The 18565-nt window shown below is 40.5% G+C and overlaps 1 protein-coding gene and 1 long non-coding RNA gene across 2 annotated transcripts in view; both read right to left on the minus strand.

Annotated features, from left to right (window-relative positions):
• Positions 1-13049, minus strand: part of LOC135076381 (oxysterol-binding protein-related protein 1) — a 47535-nt gene extending 34486 nt beyond the window's left edge. Inside the window, exon 1 of the mRNA XM_063970875.1 lies at positions 12867-13049. The gene's annotated coding sequence lies outside the window, so the exon portion shown is untranslated. The remainder of the gene's footprint in view (positions 1-12866) is intronic.
• A 1031-nt stretch (positions 13050-14080) lies between these two features.
• On the minus strand, positions 14081-18545 carry LOC135074450 (uncharacterized). Its single transcript, XR_010257844.1, has 2 exons — positions 16799-18545; positions 14081-15617 (listed from the first exon to the last, which is right to left on the minus strand). It is a non-coding gene; the product is annotated as an uncharacterized LOC135074450 (long non-coding RNA).
• Positions 18546-18565: the final 20 nt, after the last annotated feature.

Consider the following 18565-nt stretch of genomic DNA (forward strand, 5'->3'; position numbering starts at 1 on the left):
TTTTGATGACCTTGAGACCCTTAAGTCTACAAGGTATGGACTTAATACAATAAAGGTCACGAAAGGTTATAATAATCTACCAAATGAAAAAGAAATTGTATCAACCCTTTTGAGTGACTACCATTTATAACTTTACAGTGAATGAAAAGTTGAAACTTTTCAGAACATGTTTTTCCTTATTTTTAGAGAGAATCTATACCTACTTAATATTATAAATGCGAAAGTAACTCTGTCTGTCTCTGTCTTGCTTTCACGCCTAAACCACTGAACCGATTATGATGAAATTTGGCATAATAGTTTGAGTCCCGCCCGGGCAAGGACATAGGATAGTTTTTATCCCGGTTTTTGGAACAGGGACGCGCGCGATAAAGTTTTTCTGTGACAGACAATATTCCACGCGGGCGAAGCCGCAGGCGGAAAGCTAGTAAAAATATAAATCTGTACAAACTGGAACTGAAAGAGCTGAAGTCTCGCGACGAAATGTAGAGTCAATGTGATTATTAGGCCTTATTTATATTATTTTCTCAATAATATTAATCACTAATAAAAAGACTGCGAATGGTTGTGGTCATTTTTGGGAGAGGCTTTGTTCAGCAGTGGACAAAAGAAGTCAAAAGACTCAAATACTCATCACATTAGTAAGTGAAACCTTCTGAAAACCTCATAGTTTAGTGTTCCAATTGAATAACTTGTTTTAGCCATAACGAATAAATGCAATAGAATTGAAATACTGAGCAGAAAATATTGATAAAGTACTAGTTTGCCAGTCTGTCGTGTTGCATTGCAGTAAAAATAATGCAGAGTGAAGGAAAATTCAATGTATAACGTGGCAAGGACTCGATTTTAGTTAGTAGAGTTATTTAGAATGCTTAGGAAAGGCTAGAATTTCAAGTTTCGTGATGAGACTTAATTTAAAAAATATATCTTAATAAATTATCATTATTCGAGGCCATTTTGTCGCCTACTTTTTTTTCTACGAGGTGAAAAGTGGCCTAAAACTATCACTTTTTGTCTAGGGTTGGATTCTCTGAATAGAAAAGCTGTTTTAAAAGCAAACTCGACAGAAAAACATATTTTTATAGTAAAAAGTCTGTAGAGTAAGTTTTACAGGAAAAGTTTCAGAAAAAAGAATTTTATTCCTCGTCTTCATTGAGCCATTTGAAAATACGGGGTTGATAATCTCTTTACAGAGCAAAGCTTTTATCCAAGTATTTTGGTTCAGAAATAAAGCTCCAGCTGAAATATGAAGCTGGGTGTTTAAGAAAAACGAAGCAATCGGGATAGTCAAGTCGACAGACAGCACATCAAGCTGTACATTTTTGTTGCAATTTTGTTCGTTCGTGTCAGCCGAAAGACGTCCACTCACTGCTGGACAAAGGCCTCCCCCAAGGCGACCTTCACCAGATCGTCAGTCCACCTAGTGGGAAGCCTGCCCACGCTACGTCTTCCGGCTCGTGGTCGCCACTCAAGAACTTTCCTGCCCCAGCGGCCATCAGCTCTAGGAGCTATGTGCCCCGCCCACTGCCACTTGATTTTAGCGATGCTATTATATTTAGGGCAATGTCAGTCACTCTGGTTCTCCTACGGATCTCCTCATTTCTGATTCGATCACGCAGGGAGACTCCGAGCATAGCACGCTCCATCGCCCTTTGCAATCTAGTAGGTACTTATATTTTAATAATACAACTACTTAAGTTGATACGGTGTTTACTTTTGTTTATCTACTCGATTGGTTATGTAGAGTTTTCGAAACAGAATTTACTTAGCTGGAGTTAAAAACGTATAATTTAATCTTATTCCAGTATTTAATTTTTATAACTAGAGTTCCTTTTAGTACTAGCTGCAGGTACTAAAACCTATTCGTACTAAATTTATTAAAATCGTAACGTTTATATTAATGTGATTAATCAGCACTTATTAAATGAACCCATTGGCGTCGTGTCATGGCGTGATTTACAGACATTTATTGGGCCGAAACTGAGAGTGAATTGGACCGATGCCATTTATATTGAGCCTAGAATATATCTTGCCAAATAGGGAATTAGTCTAGCCACATTTTGATCGTGGTTAAACACGGTTGCCTTTAGTTAAGTTTAAACAGATTGTTTATTAGAAACTGACAGACTTCTCATTCGCTCGCTTTTTAAAGTTATATTCGTGTAAAACCTGTGCAAAACCTTGTTAAAATTAACTCAAGAAACTTAAAACTAAATTGCACATTTGCCTTGGCGTAAATTAAGCTGTTCTAATGTGTGGTTAAGCTAGCGGTAGCCTTGTCAGTAGTTTGTCTTGTCAGTAAGGCTACACAATTTTCCTGCAAAAAAGATTAACTACACACCATTGAGTTGAGTACAGCTACAGCAAAAAAAAGAATTTTCTTGTTGTATATAAATAGAACCTCTTTCTTCTTTGTTAACCGGTTATGAACATTATACTTTTATTGTGTAGTTACACAAGTACTAGTTTTCTGAAAAAAAAATAGAAAAACAGTTTCAAATGAGCCTAACTTGATGGAACACCCCCACCTGTTATTTGTTTTAATAGTACAGGAACTACTAATACGTCGTTTTTTCAATGTATTGAAATGTTTTCAGTTGAACCTTACTGAAGCACATGAATGTTTTAGTAAAGTTTAGCTCTACGTTAACATTTTTATTAAATAAAATGTAAGCTTTGGGTCTAAAAAACATAATTAGCATAGTCATTTCAACCACATCAGCATCACAAACAAGACCGCATAGCACAGGTTTACATAACTGTCCTTTGAAAACACGCAAATGAGCCAAATTAAAAACATTTCGAGCGAAAACATTTAAGAGGAACGACAAACGCGAGTGCTCTCAAAGACTGGAATTACTTTCAAGTTTGAATTAGAATACTGTGCGAAATAACGGTTCATTTCTTTTAATTTATTTTTTAATAAGAGAAATAGGAATCGCTCAAAAACGTTTTCATAAAATAGGTGTTCAAACATTGATTGATTTAAGTAATAATAAGTTGGAGTTTGAAAATGAAGCTAGAGTCTAACATAGCGTTTTTCGGTTTATTTTCCCAAGATCCCCCGATATACTCGTACGTAGATACATAGTTCTAAAATGTCTGGTTGGGTATTACATTAGCACTTAAGGCTTATAAATTTTTGCTGTAAAATAGCTTCTATAACAACTACATAAGGTATCCCAGTGTCTGTCTTGAAATGATATCATCTGTACGTACGAGTACAAGTCCATCCATCTTGTTAACTACCTCTCAAGCTGTCGCGACGTCGAGAAATACACTGGCATTTACTCAAATATACCCTTTCTTTTACCCTCTGAAATTGTGATAGGTGATACCTAAAGTTGCTGTTTGGCTCTTTTGTAAATATTTAACAAAATTCACCGAAAAGGTTTTTTTACTAACTAGGACTCAAACCGTCACAAAATATCATCCCAGTCTTAGTGATAAAATTGAATGTTTTCTATCTTGTATCAATACAAGTATCAAACAGTAGCATATTATCATAAAGTTATTTTCTAAATTTAGATCTGATAAGAAGAATTTATAGATTTAATAACTGAGAAGTTCAGTAAGAAAAGACCTTTAGTTACTGAAGTACTGAACTGTACTGAAAAATACAGCGGAAACTTGGGTTTCCAACATATTCTGAACACTACAAATTATTCTCATTTCTCAAAGCTGGGAAGTGGCATTGAGGAATATTCAAATAAGTATTTCATTTCCAAGAACTTCAAAATTGACGTTATTTCTAGGAATAAGTTTTTCCTCATTTTCTCTTACTTAAGACAATTTTCTTCTCGATTACTAGAATATTTCAGCAAATCATTAACAGAAAACGAGGTCAAACTAGATGACCTTCCACACGCCTGAAGACCTTAAAACGAGGGTAGAGCTCGTCAATGACGCTAGTACTGCTCAATAATGGAAAACGAGACGAGAATCTTTAATTTGTTGTACGGTGAAAAAAATATTCCATATAATGTGGCATAGAGAAAATGAGAGCTATTATGAATACGTGCTCGCGTTTTCAATTGACTCAGAATCTGCGCGGAAAACAAAAACCATTAGTATAATAGACTATTACGTAGTTAAGAGCTGAACTCAAAGAGGGTATACTTTTTATATGAGTATGCAAAATGGCATGTGGAGGATCATCTAATTAAGTGCCTGGTTTAACAAATTACGTGCCGTCAGAAAAACTTTGTTGTAGTTAAAAGGCTTTATTTTAAACGTTTTCTTAAAAATGTTCACAAGCGAAAACCCTCCCTTGCGGAATTTAATAAAATTTTAAATAAACAACTTGAAAAAATCGACCTGCCTAAGACGCGAATCGAACCCACAACCTTTTGCTGCGCTCTTCCAACTGAGCTACTTACTTAGACACTTATTTTAACAAAATTGATGCGCTTCTACCTTTTTTAAGATAATTTTAAAAACGCTTAAACTGTTTATCTAAAAGGATTATTAAATTCTCCTCTCCACGTGTCCCACAACTTCTGGACCTGACCTAACCTTCCTAAACAAACGAAATAATCTTAAAATAATCCACCCGACCGTACTGCGACCTTGGGAAGGGCTTAGGAGACCCGACGTTTAGACTCACGCTGTTCTTAAGTACAGATTTAACTTTAGGGGCCAACAGGCACCAGGTGTTGGGATCCCGTCCCAGTATCAATAATTCATCGAAGATTTTGTCTTTTATTTGAATTTTGCCAAAGTATTTGATATACAATAAAACGAGAGCTCTCGAACTGTAGTTTAGTTGGACTTCGAAAGAGATCCAGGCTTCTTTAGGTAAATGGTGGTCGTCAGGCAGAACAATATCGCCATAATAAAGTTGATATGCTAGCGACTCTACATAAATTGGATTTGTTAGACAACAATACCTTTATTCAGTCTCTCAATCTCAGAAACGTCGTCGTAAAAAGTTCGGTAAAAGAATTTCAATATACGAGTAATAATCGAGACCATCCGTCTATGTCACTTTTGCCATTATTGAAGGGCGAGACCGATAAAGTTGGCTAGATTTTTTTTACATGAATACGATTTTATATGAGAAAGAAATATTTTACTGAAATGAAAAAAGCGTTCCTAAGGCCTCAGCCTCGAACTTAGCGGGCAGCGGGGCGGGAGCGGCGGCGGCGCGGGAGCGGGGCGGGCAACGCAGACCCGTTCTCGAAACAAGCGGGCAGCTCGCGCGGCGCTTTAGCGGCGAAGTGTTGTGTTCGGGGTTGTGTTGTCGAGATATTTGTTTTTATTCGCAAACGAAATGTCTGAACAACGGCGACAATTTTATTTCGATTCAAATTTATTCCTAACGCTCGATTTATTGTGGGCAAAACAAGGAGTGCGCTGCCCGCTCGTTGCCCGCTCCCTCGCCGCTGCCCGCTCGTTGCCCGCTGCCGCCCCGCTGTTTTCGAGAACCGGTCTATTTGATTTTACGCATAACATCCTGCCGCTCCCGCGCCGCCGCCGCCGCCGCCCCGCTGCCCGCTAAGTTCGAGGCTGAGGCCTAACAATTGTGCGTGTGACACGTGTAAGTTACGATTTTCTCCAAAATCACACTTATTTATTTAACGAACGTACTTTACAATCATTAATGATCACATTATCCCTCCAATGACAAGGAATAAAACTTTGTAGTCCAGTAGAATTAGATTTTAAATCGGAAATAATTCCTACAAAAGATTTTATTGCTTTAATGGCTTCATTGGTTGCCCATTAAGACTCTCCTAGGTTTTCGACTTCGACGGAGTTGTGCTTAAGTGGTGGGGGCCCCCGAAAGGGGCGCTTTTTCGGTTTTCCTGTTATACCGTGTAAAGGACTTACCCTATCGTAAAGTGGTCTTCCTGACGGTTGAAGGGAATTTAATCCTGCATTAAATAAGACCAAATTCATATGTTTTGGACAAACCGTTCTCGTGCAAATGTTCGGCAAAGTAGAAAATATGTGTATAATTAATGACCCTCTCCACGTCCAATAGCTCGTCACCCGTAAGTTCCCAAGCCATGTATAAGGGTCGCCTTAACCAGCGTATCCCTGTCAAGGCTCACGAGTTGGATTCGCTTATCCTTGTTCGTCCCAACCGTTCCTTAACTGCGGTTGCAGCACCTCTCCCTGGCACTCTCCTGAACGACTCTGTGTTACCTAATGTGGCTGCCCCTCTCCTAATATGCCTGGTCCAAGGTTAGACGCCACAAAATCAACTTCGTACGCGTGAAAATAGTTTAAATACTATTTTCCGTGCTTGCAACATTTTTCTTTACTGCTTCGCCTCTATTAGTCGTACAGTGATTAAATATTATATCCTATAGCCTTTCTCAATTTATGAGCTATTTAACGCAAAAATAATTATTTCAATTAAAGTAGTAATTCTTGAGATTAGCGCGTTCAAACAAACAAACAAAAAACTCTTCAGCGTTTTAATATGAACTACAACAATTGTTGATTTTTGGCGTCGAACCTTAGACCAGGCATACGGCTAGGCAATGTAGTCGTGCAGGAGGATACAAGGAAGAGGGGCAGCCACAGTAGGTAACACAGAGTCGTTCAGGTAAGTGCCAGGAAGAGGTGCAGCAACCGCAGTTAAGGAACGGCTGGAATGAACAAGGATAGGCGCATCCAGCTCGTAAGCCTTGATAGGGTTACACTGGTTGAGGCGCTCCTTTTCAAGACTTGGAAGCCTACGGGTAACGAGCCATTGGACGTGGAGAGGGTCATTAATTATACGCACATTTTCTACTTTGCCGAACATTTGCACGAGAACGGTTTGTTCAAAACATATGAATTTGGTCTTATTTGATGCAGGATTAAATGCCCTTCAACCGTCAGGAAGACCACTTTTCGATAGGGTAAGTCCTTTACGCGGTATAACCGGAAAACCGAAAAAGCGCCCCTTTCGGGGGCCCCCACCACTTAAGCACAACTCCGTCGAAGTCGAAAACTTAGGACAGTCTTTATGGGCAACTAATGAAGCCATTAAAGCACTAAAATCGTTAGTAGGAATTATTTCCGATTTTACTCATTTTTGTGTTTAATTCTACTGGCCTATTGATGATATAATCATTATGCCATCAGCAACGCGTAGAAGCATGAAATCAGACAAAGATGTTTTATGTTATGTTGATCTATCAATTATATCCCAAACGATATAAGTTTAACACTCATGAGCCTAAAGGATCAGGTATTTCCTTGCCTATATTATGTGCTAAGTAATCTTCCTCTACTTTACGAAGAATATTTAACTGGAAAACCCGCATTAACGAAAGCTCTAGATGGCTCTCATTTCTCGAGGGGCTCAAGTTTGACCCTGTATAAATTATGACACTAAGTACAGCTCAAGTCGAGATTTCCATCTTGAGTGAGCGCGATGTTAAGATTAGATAAGTGTTGATGGAATATTCTACCGTTATTTTTGTTGCTACAGTATCTGAAGAATATATTAACTATGTAATCTCATCATCATTTCAGCCACAGAGCGTCCACTGCTGAACATAGGCCTCCCCCAATCCATAATGACTATGTAATCTATTTAGGATTTATTACTGGGCAATCTATAGCATGTTTCAGTAAATAAACATTGTCTAATATCAATTACTGCAGTTGTTTCTTCATTACATAAGTTAGGTCTAAGTGAAAGATTCTATTGAAGTTGCCAACTTCTTAAGAAGATTAAAACCCAGACTAGAGTTAAGTAGAAAGTGTTTCCATCCAAAGTTTACTTACCTCACTTCACTTATGTAAAAAGTATAACTATAATATTTTCTAATCCAAACATTTGTACCGGAGACGACATGTAATTCTTTTGTTTTCCTCATTTCCCCTTCGAACAACATAATCCCACAAACGGTAATAAGTACGTCATTATTCCCTTTAGCGTTTGGTGATTTTGGGTATTACCCGAAAACCGATAAACGTTACTCTATTTCCTTTGCCAAGAATATCGAAGTTCCTAAAGACGATTGTGTTCCACAACGCCAATGCGAACGAATAAAAGGCGAAATAAAATTTGATTGAGCGAAATAAAATAGCGTCATTTGGGAAATGCTTTCTCGAACAAGAGCGAGTCTTGTACCTATATACCGACTTTACATCTTATGTAACAATCTGGAGGGTAATACATTCCGAGTGAGTTGTGGGAGGGAATCATGTTCGCGCAGATTTTATGATGCTTTATAACCCTCACTGCTTGTATCTTATGTAGGTATATCTGTGTAGAGTTAGATGTATGGTAGTTAAATAAATAATTTGATTTAGTAATGTTGGAATCCGACCGCACTCCTCAGGTGCAAAGACCTGTAAATTCTGACAATCCGCGCTAGCAAGACTGCTTGGACGAAGTTTGGACGAAGATTATCAATTTCTTTACATTATCAGAACATGTAGTCTCCATCTACTGCAGGAGCACGAGCACGATCCTCTCTATATGCTGGCTAGACTGGGCTATGCCTGCCGGGCTAGGATGCGCGCCGTGACAAATTTTTACCGACAATTTTAAACGACAAATGTATGGGTTTATCGCGTAAAATCGATAAAATGGCGTGATTAACGCTTTACCACGCCACGGCGCGCATCCTAGGCCTAGAGCTTTCACTCAGTCGATATTATTGCGGCTCAACCAGGTGCATTCAGAAAAATGATATTGCTCACATTGCAGGACAGTACTATTTGAACCAACACAAATTTATAAGTACACTACCTCTCAACGAAATGTGTAATGATTTTGTTTAATAACTCTGTGGTAAACGGTGTTGGTGACAAATGGACACTTACTATTGTAATGTATACTTATTTGTATAATTTCTTGTTTGTCACTGTTTGTTTACCCCAATAAAAAAAAAATACAGGTGTTCGCATATCTGTCGCTATTGAAGAGTGGTAGCCCTATTCTACTCTAACAAATCACACAACCACACGAAATCATTATCCCGACTTATTAAGTCAATAGAGCGTGCCTCCGCATTCAGTAGCAAAATATAATATCTATTTGCTCCCTGCGGCAAGTTAAGTCACGCCGGCCCGAAATACCTACATTAGCGTAATAAAACGGCTATTATTCAAATAGAGCTAGACGATGGAACAAAAGAGAACGGCACTTAATTTGGAAGCTACGAGTAACTCCGCGGTTTCGCCAGATTTAATACTGGAGCAAGAATAACCACAAAAGGGACAAGTAGGTAAGTAAGTAGGCACAGAAACTCCCACAAATTGACTCTCACTTTAACCAAATTTTGAGCCAAAGAAGTAATGTTTTCCTGAAAAAGAGAGAAGATATTTTTCGCGGACGCGAAGTTTCGTAATTAATTTCTTGCATTTCAAAGATCTCCAGAATGTAAAAGCTTTTAAAAAGAGTACAATGAAACACTCAGTACAAACTAGAGTGACTCAACATGATTGTGGAAGAGCTATGGAACGTTATGGTTTTCTAAAAAGGGACAAGACTTTTTTTGCGGACTAGACTAGACTGTTGTATAAAATTGTTGCTTGGTAGTGGAAGTAGACACCTGCAGATCTCTAATATGTCGAAGGTGTATAAAGCTTTGAATGCAATTCAAGCTCTTATAACAAAAATAAGATTATGTCCATAATAGCCTACCTTAATTTCGTCCTTCTCTATTAAGTATATTATTGAGTCTACAAAGCTTTAGTTCAAGCCAAACTTATAAACAAGAAATTGCTGATCAAATGCGTTTCTCAATTCTCCCCACTAATCCTAAGTTTCACCCCCCATCTGCTAAGTAAACCTACGTTCTCGTATTTCGCTCGTGCTATTACCAAGTCACGTTGACTTTCACAAGTTAGTTGAATAAGCTGAAGTTTAACTTTGGATCTACCTACTACGTAGAAAGTTTATAATGAAACGATGTACCTACCTACCTTTGTTAGCTAATTAACTAACTATTTTATACTTTAACTTGATGCTGTATTTTGTGCTGTAAATGCTGCGCAATTCATGCATAATCATGAAGCTTATAAACTATGTTACCTAAATTGCATATCGTCCCTATAGATCCAGTTCTTATTATTACAAAAATCACGAAACTAATATGTCTACCTACTGAAAAAGTAAGATAAAATAAGTTACAAGTATAGCCTGACCAGGAACATAAAAACCTTGGCATAGAGGCGCGTCAGTTGCATTTGATAGTGCAACACTGAGTACAGTCGTACGGCGTACCTGTGTTAAATTAATAGACTTACTTTATGTATCAGGATTCAGAATTACGGGCTAATTTGTTATTTTCATAAATTAACGAAAAAATATTATTATAGGTAACCTGGTTTAAATAAATAAAATGAAACCATTAATCGAGCTAGTACGATTTATTTTATTATTCATCAATAATCAAATTCAGAACTTGAATATTCAACTGCAATGTCTGCTCATGAACGCTTCAAACTCGGTACTTCTTTCCCAATTCCATAAAATTCAACACTTAGAAAGTGACAAAAATCTTTAAAATAGGTAGTTGAAACAAACCACAGCTAATTTTCATAGTGGACTGTACTATACGATAAACATGTCAGTCAATTTGACAACCTTTGTCGGAAACATTATTCAATGAAAATATTGTCCGAACCCTTAGTATTTCTCTTCGACAAATACTTTGACACAATGCAAACCACTTTTCTTTCACGACTATAAAAAGATTTTAGCAATTTAATTCACAAAATCAATTGCGCACATTTAAAATAAAGTTTGTTTACACTTTGACAGCAATAGACTGACATGCAAGGTGACATGTCAATGAAGTTTTCAGTTACTGTTGCCATTAAAAGAAATTAGTACCATTAGTTTTCCGCAACATGGCGAGGGTTTTTATGTTCCTGGTCAGGCTATATAAAGGTCCAAAAGTGCGCATCTGTGTACATGGGAATAATTTTAGTCAACTGCTTTTACAGAGAGTCAAGTCATAATTTATAGATAGGGATGTCATTGATCCGCAGCAGGCAGACCATACGCATCAAGCTTCGGCAATACCGAACGTTCTAGATGGGATAGCAATCTGAATGCAAATGGCCGACCAGTCGGCAACATTCGTTGATTTGGAACTGGATACACACGATGTCGGCTTGCAGAGTGCCTTCTAGAGAGCCGTATTGTAGCAAATATAAGGAAGACATTTTCAGCCATAGACGTCATGGGAATTATGAAAGGTTCTCGCTGGCATACCGAGTTTTATACCTACTACCTACTGACTGTGTTAATGATAAACATAAGTACCTACATAACCACAGTAGATATCTTACTATTATACCTACATCCAGAGTGATTGATTTGAAAGCCTGTGGGGCGTGTTATGACGGGCTATTGTGTGGGCAACAGTTCGGTGTATTCAAGCTCAACCAATATGGGCAAAACGAAAAACCTTTGAAGATTACCAGATACGTTTTCTTTTTTGCTGGGCTATAATAGCCAGTGTACCAACTGGACTATGGATTATTAATTAGACAATATTATTAATTACTTAATGCCTGGATCAAAGTAAAAACCTTAAATCAACAAAATTAATCCGAGAAAGCTTCAACTACTTAAACTAGGCAAAAGTATTCTTGGATATATAAACTGAATAAATTATACACGAATGAGGCTGGTGACCCAAAGCCTACTCCTTCGTAAATGATCAAAAACCGTTCTTGAGCAGAATATTCGATTGACCTGACAATCAGCCAAGTCAAAAAATAAATTAATAATTAATTACAGTAATTGAGTTCAATATTCTTTGAATTTTATCAATTACGTGCCAAACTGTCCATGAAAACGTCTGAAAACTCAAATATTAACGTCACGTTTTAACAATTTAAGTCTAATTATGGTGTAAATCACGCTACGCCAACGTTGAGCCGAACGCGATCGAAAGTGACTCACCATTCATGTCGTCTGAACCGAACGAATAAGAAAACTGCAGTAATTTTTAACTCTTTACTAAACCTTATATTTTATTCGTATTACATAACCAGAGAAATAATGTTATGTAGGCGTGAGTATACTGCGTCTGTTTCTTGAACTAATTTATACCTGTAGCCTACCTAAACTACATAACGGATTTTGCGGTATCAGCAGGTGTTACGGCACCGTAATACTTGTTGAAATATATGGCAGGATTTGTCTCTATCCCCGGTATCAACGCTAATATCTTTTATACGTCTTATGAGTTTTATCCCACTTGGAAAAAGCCTTCTGGAAGTTTTCCGATAGTATTGTTTCTGGAAGTTTCGAATGTTTAGATTTTTGTTGTAAATGTTACGGTTAATGTGATAAATTGAAAATTATTAATAATAACCGGTTATTATGAATAATTACAGACAGTCGCGGTAAAAGTGATAAATTAATCACATTTAACAGTGATTATTTAATAATTCAACCTTAGTACTAACAAATTTCATAAAAGAGAACAACATCTTGTGTACGTGCTCGTGTACAGCCAAACTTTTGAACGTTTTGATATCATATATAAATATAATTTGGCATAATGAGTTTGGAATGTTTCTTGCATAATATTACTTTTCCATGATGCCTATAACATAATGTTTTGATTTAAAGTGAAAAATAGGTTAAGGTGCGGCGGGGGTGGCCCTTGGGCCACCCCTAAGCCGCCTATTTAGTTTTATACACACATAAATGACCTCATATTAATCACATTTACCAAATCATGCGGTAATTATTCATAATAACCGGCGATTATTCATAATTTTCACATTTATCACTTTGACCGTAACATAAATATTGAATTGATTTGAACCGACCGAGAAGATTGAGCAAAGCATTTGTGCTTAGTGAGTGTAATATCAATTTCATCATAATAGTCATGTGGAGGAGAGACATCTACAGTTAACAACTGTGCCAAAAATGCATAGCTACAAACCAGATCAGTCTGATTGCGATCAAGTTACTCCATATGCATTTATTGGTGTCTGTAGCCATGTTTCGTATTTGAACAGTCGTGTGTGATGCCAGTGAAAGCAATTATGTAATCCGGTCCACTCACGATTAGATCGGGCTTTTCATGTGTGGGCGAGACGCGGGCGCTACGCAGACGTGTGGTCGCGGCGACGGCTGCGGCGCAACTGGCGGGCGGCCGAGACCGAGCGACGCTGCCCCCTCCCCTACGTCCCGCGCCGCCGCAAAAAGGCAAGTTGGCGCCCAACGTGGTTTCAAACGTTAACGCGATGTTTGAGAATTACACCAATTACATGTTGTTGGGATGGTCCGATGGAAATTGCCGTTAGTGCCTCTCGTATTTTAATTGAGTTACGTGAGAGCTTAACCTTTTAGATTTTTCATTTTACGCGTCCTGGTTTTTGATTGGCAGGATTTGTACGGAATTAGGTTTTAAATACAGCCTTTTTTAGAAATATATCACATTGTTTTATTAATGTTTTAATACATTTTTTATTATGAAATTTGAATTAAACATCGACGGCAGAGAAACAGATTTTGATCTCTAATTTCTGGTGCGGGCCTTGAACGCCTTCATCACCAATTAGTTTGAGTATCTTCATTTTTCCCACAAAGGAAAAGATTCACAGATTTTGATTTTTCACAAGCTTCGCAAACATAGTCTAAGTAAATAGCTATATGTAACCGCTCAATCTGTAGGTTTACTCATACTCGCTCTCCTTTAAAATAATATACAGGGTTTAAGTCCACATAAAGTTTATAAATCCGCACCGGATTTACTCGTAGATTAGCTCACGCATTCAGAGCACGCGCTGTGTGCCACGTAAGCAGGTCACTTAAAGGAGACTGGAACGCGTTTACTAAGTTGAACCTTTCAAGGGTCACGCACACCCTTTATTATGAATCTAGGCGGTTCCATATTCAAAGCGTATGAAATATTAAATTCGGGTTTAATAATTCGACAGCACATCAAACTACACAATTTTGTTGCAACATCACACCTATTACAACTTACATAAGGCTTAAATTTAGCTGAGTGGCAAGTTGAACCCAACATGCGAAATGTTATCGAATTTGGGGCCAAATAGTTTTCACATCATGAAAAAATTAATATTGACAAAACTAAATTCTGTATCTACAAAATAAATGACAAACATCGAAAATAATAAAAACGAAAAATAAATTAAAATGCATTTATTTATACATAAACGAAATTAAAGTCAAATTCTACTTACAATATGTTTGTAACAATGGCAAATGTCCGTCACAACCATACAACTGGGAACTCGCCTTTCTCTTATTATAACTCCAATACGCATATCTTATACGTTTTGTTCGCATATTGTGTCCATACTGTATGGCTGGTTTTAAGATCGCGCTGACCGCTCGCTGATCGTCGGCGCTGACAGATCAATTTGTATGTAATTGAAGGGAACGTTCCTGAGTGACGCTGATCGCTCGGCGCCGACGCTTCATACATTTCGGCAGTCAGCGCTGACGGTCAGCGTGCGTCAGCGTGACTCTAAAACCAGCCTATCCCCTGTTAAACAGAGAACTGGCCCAAAAGAAGAGGCCAAAAATTTAAGGCGTGGTCATTCAGCGTCAAATAGTTTGTGACACCCAAAGAAGCCAAAAAGTTCGCAACACGTCTTTGTTCCAACGGAATAAGGTTGTATTATCAACTTTTTGTCCACTTTAGGTGTCATGAACTACTTGACCCTAATTTGAGCTATGGCGGATATTTGCCACAAAAATTATAATTCTACAATAAAATGATATACAATAATATAAAATCATAATTATCACAATCAGTTACTTGCACACTCATCTCAGGTACTTCGTTTCCTTTTTCCTTTATCAAGATCTCACCATTTTTTAATAGTCTATTACTATTTTAATACTAAATTATTTTTTATACATAAATGCATATAATAATGTTGGTTCCATTAAAAGTGGAATGAAAGATGAAATAAAAAGAAACAAGCAATAATCTTTTAATACTAAATTACATTTTATACATAAATGCATAATATAATATTGTTGGTTCCATTAAAAGTGGAATGAAAGATGAAATAAAAAGAAAAAAGTAATAATTATACTCAAATAAGTATAAACTAAAGAAAAATCTAAGCAAGCACTTAGATTTTGAATAAGAAGTCAAATACAATCAAGTCACTTGTAACACAAAATTAAATAATAACAAAAAAGACAAAACAATACGATCACAATTTTGTACATCCGAGGCTATGTAAATGCATCTTTTATAATTTTTAGTTTTGACTAAAATACTTTTGCTTGTAAATACTGCAGACTCCTCAATTTTGACTGCTATAAATACCAAATAAATAAGTTTCTGAGATTCTTGTTTTATTAGATTTAATGTTCCATAGATTTATGATACCATTTTTAAGTCGTTAATCATTAAGAAAATTATACAAAACCACAACTTCTTTTCGCAGCAAGTCGCTGACTTTCTAGCATCATTCTAAATGTACAGCACACAATAATTCTACTGACACATGCTTGAGAGAGACACCGATATCCAAAAGCTGAACTTTTGTAGAGCGTTGTCTCTTTCATCCATGTATTATAAAAAGTATAAAGTTTGTGCTATGCTATTTTAAACTTTATGTATTTCGTATATTGTGCAGAAATTGTGCATAATTTGGCGAACCCATACTGACCCTATACAATCGCCTAAAGTGACCATTGAGAACTGAAACAAAAATAAATTGGAACATTTGAATAAAATAAAATCATTAATTTGAAAGTAAAATATAAGGAAAAATAAATAAAAACGAATGTTTAAAAAGGCATAATATGTGATCAAGTGAAAACTATTTAAATTCTGGAATTCATTATCCCGTGACGCACAAACTGAACGAAGATAAATAGTGATTTTACTAATTTTAGTGAAATTATTAGACTTCCGTTCGTTCAAATGTACTCCAAATGTAATCCATGTCATTTTCAATTGTTGATCTAAAACCTGTCACCACAGTTTCACACATGGAAACCGAATTATCGGAGGCAAGATAATGACAATGTGCGCTACAGATGTGTCAGTCAGTATTGTTAACAAAGACGTGCTAAAGTCAAATAACAATGAAGCCACTTCAGTTTAGCTGCATTTGGTAAGCTGAAATAATAAATTACCTGTAGTCGGCTTGCTGAAATGCCGCGCGATTCAAAGCTGGTGTCACGGAACACGGGTTCCCTGGTATCACCGTCCATTATCGTGAAGTGTAACAGCTGTCCACGCTACAGACTCGCCTTGATGTAAAGGTGCGCGTCTGTTCGAACATAAAGCCGGTGTCACACGCAAACAACTCTAGGCGTGCAAACTACCACTGTACACTTACCTCAGCTCGGTGGACTTGCTGCTTGTTGTAGGGACGGGCATTTAGAGTAACGCGTGCGCGCGTACCTAGAGGTGTGTCATGCCCAGTACGACATTGAGAGGTCGCAAAGCCATTGTCACACCCCGGAGCGTGACAGCTGCCGTGGCAATTCTCAGACACTCACCTGAGCTTGGTGGCCTTGCTGTAGGGCCGGACGTTTCTCTGCGAGTGTGTCACGCCAATACGACGCCACTTTGGGAGCCCATAAAGCCGGTGTCACAAGTCATTAACTCTAAGCGTCTAAACTGTCTCAGTTTGGTAGACTTGCTATAGCAATTCGGCCGGCCTTATAAGGCCGGACGTTTCTCTGTGTCACGTCAATACGACGCCACTGGGTGGCCATAAAGCCCGTGTCAAACAGTCACAGATTAATCAGTAGCACTGTCAACGCACCAACCGTGCGATGTGGAAGTCATAGGGGGAGGCCTATGTCCAGCAGTGGACGTTCTCTGGCTGATATGATGATGATTGTCAATGGTATTCCTCACACACTCACCTGAGCTTGGCGGCCTTGCTGTAGGGCCGCGCGTTGCGGTACACGTGTCCGCCCTGCGACACCAGCGTGCCGCGCGAGCTGGCCGGGCTCACGGCTGTATGCAGCGACTGCGGGGAGCCTGATGAACCGACGCCCGACCTGGACTACACTGGTAGTCACTCACCTGAGCTTGGCGGCCTTGCTGTAGGGCCGCGCGTTGCGGTACACGTGTCCGCCCTGCGACACCAGCGTGCCGCGCGAGCTGGCCGGGCTCACGGCTGTATGCAGCGACTGCGGGGAGCCTGATGAACCGACGCCCGACCTGGACTACACTGGTAGTCACTCACCTGAGCTTGGCGGCCTTGCTGTAGGGCCGCGCGTTGCGGTACACGTGTCCGCCCTGCGACACCAGCGTGCCGCGCGAGCTGGCCGGGCTCACGGCTGTATGCAGCGACTGCGGGGAGCCCGATGAACCGACGCCCGACCTGGACTACACTGGTAGTCACTCACCTGAGCTTGGCGGCCTTGCTGTAGGGCCGCGCGTTGCGGTACACGTGTCCGCCCTGCGACACCAGCGTGCCGCGCGAGCTGGCCGGGCTCACGGCTGTATGCAGCGACTGCGGGGAGCCCGATGAACCGACGCCCGACCTGGACTACACTGGTAGTCACTCACCTGAGCTTGGCGGCCTTGCTGTAGGGCCGCGCGTTGCGGTACACGTGTCCGCCCTGCGACACCAGCGTGCCGCGCGAGCTGGCCGGGCTCACGGCTGTATGCAGCGACTGCGGGGAGCCCGATGAACCGACGCCCGACCTGGACTACACTGGTAGTCACTCACCTGAGCTTGGCGGCCTTGCTGTAGGGCCGCGCGTTGCGGTACACGTGTCCGCCCTGCGACACCAGCGTGCCGCGCGAGCTGGCCGGGCTCACGGCTGTATGCAGCGACTGCGGGGAGCCCGATGAACCGACGCCCGACCTGGACTACACTGGTAGTCACTCACCTGAGCTTGGCGGCCTTGCTGTAGGGCCGCGCGTTGCGGTACACGTGTCCGCCCTGCGACACCAGCGTGCCGCGCGAGCTGGCCGGACTAACGGCCGTGTGCCCGACCTGATGAACCGACGCCCGACCTGGACTACACTGGTAGTCACTCACCTGAGCTTGGCGGCCTTGCTGTAGGGCCGCGCGTTGCGGTACACGTGTCCGCCCTGCGACACCAGCGTGCCGCGCGAGCTGGCCGGACTAACGGCCGTGTGCCCGACCTGATGAACCGACGCCCGACCTGGACTACACTGGTAGTCACTCACCTGAGCTTGGCGGCCTTGCTGTAGGGCCGCGCGTTGCGGTACACGTGTCCGCCCTGCGACACCAGCGTGCCGCGCGAGCTGGCCGGGCTCACGGCTGTATGCAGCGACTGCGGGGAGCCCGATGAACCGACGCCCGACCTGGACTACACTGGTAGTCACCTGAGCTTGGCGGCCTTGCTGTAGGGCCGCGCGTTGCGGTACACGTGTCCGCCCTGCGACACCAGCGTGCCGCGCGAGCTGGCCGGGCTCACGGCTGTATGCAGCGACTGCGGGGAGCCCGATGAACCGACGCCCGACCTGGACTACACTGGTAGTCACTCACCTGAGCTTGGCGGCCTTGCTGTAGGGCCGCGCGTTGCGGTACACGTGTCCGCCCTGCGACACCAGCGTGCCGCGCGAGCTGGCCGGGCTCACGGCTGTATGCAGCGACTGCGGGGAGCCTGATGAACCGACGCCCGACCTGGACTACACTGGTAGTCACCTGA

Source organism: Ostrinia nubilalis, chromosome 1 (genome assembly GCF_963855985.1).
Source record: "Ostrinia nubilalis chromosome 1, ilOstNubi1.1, whole genome shotgun sequence".
Classification (NCBI taxonomy): Eukaryota; Metazoa; Arthropoda; class Insecta; order Lepidoptera; family Crambidae; genus Ostrinia; species Ostrinia nubilalis.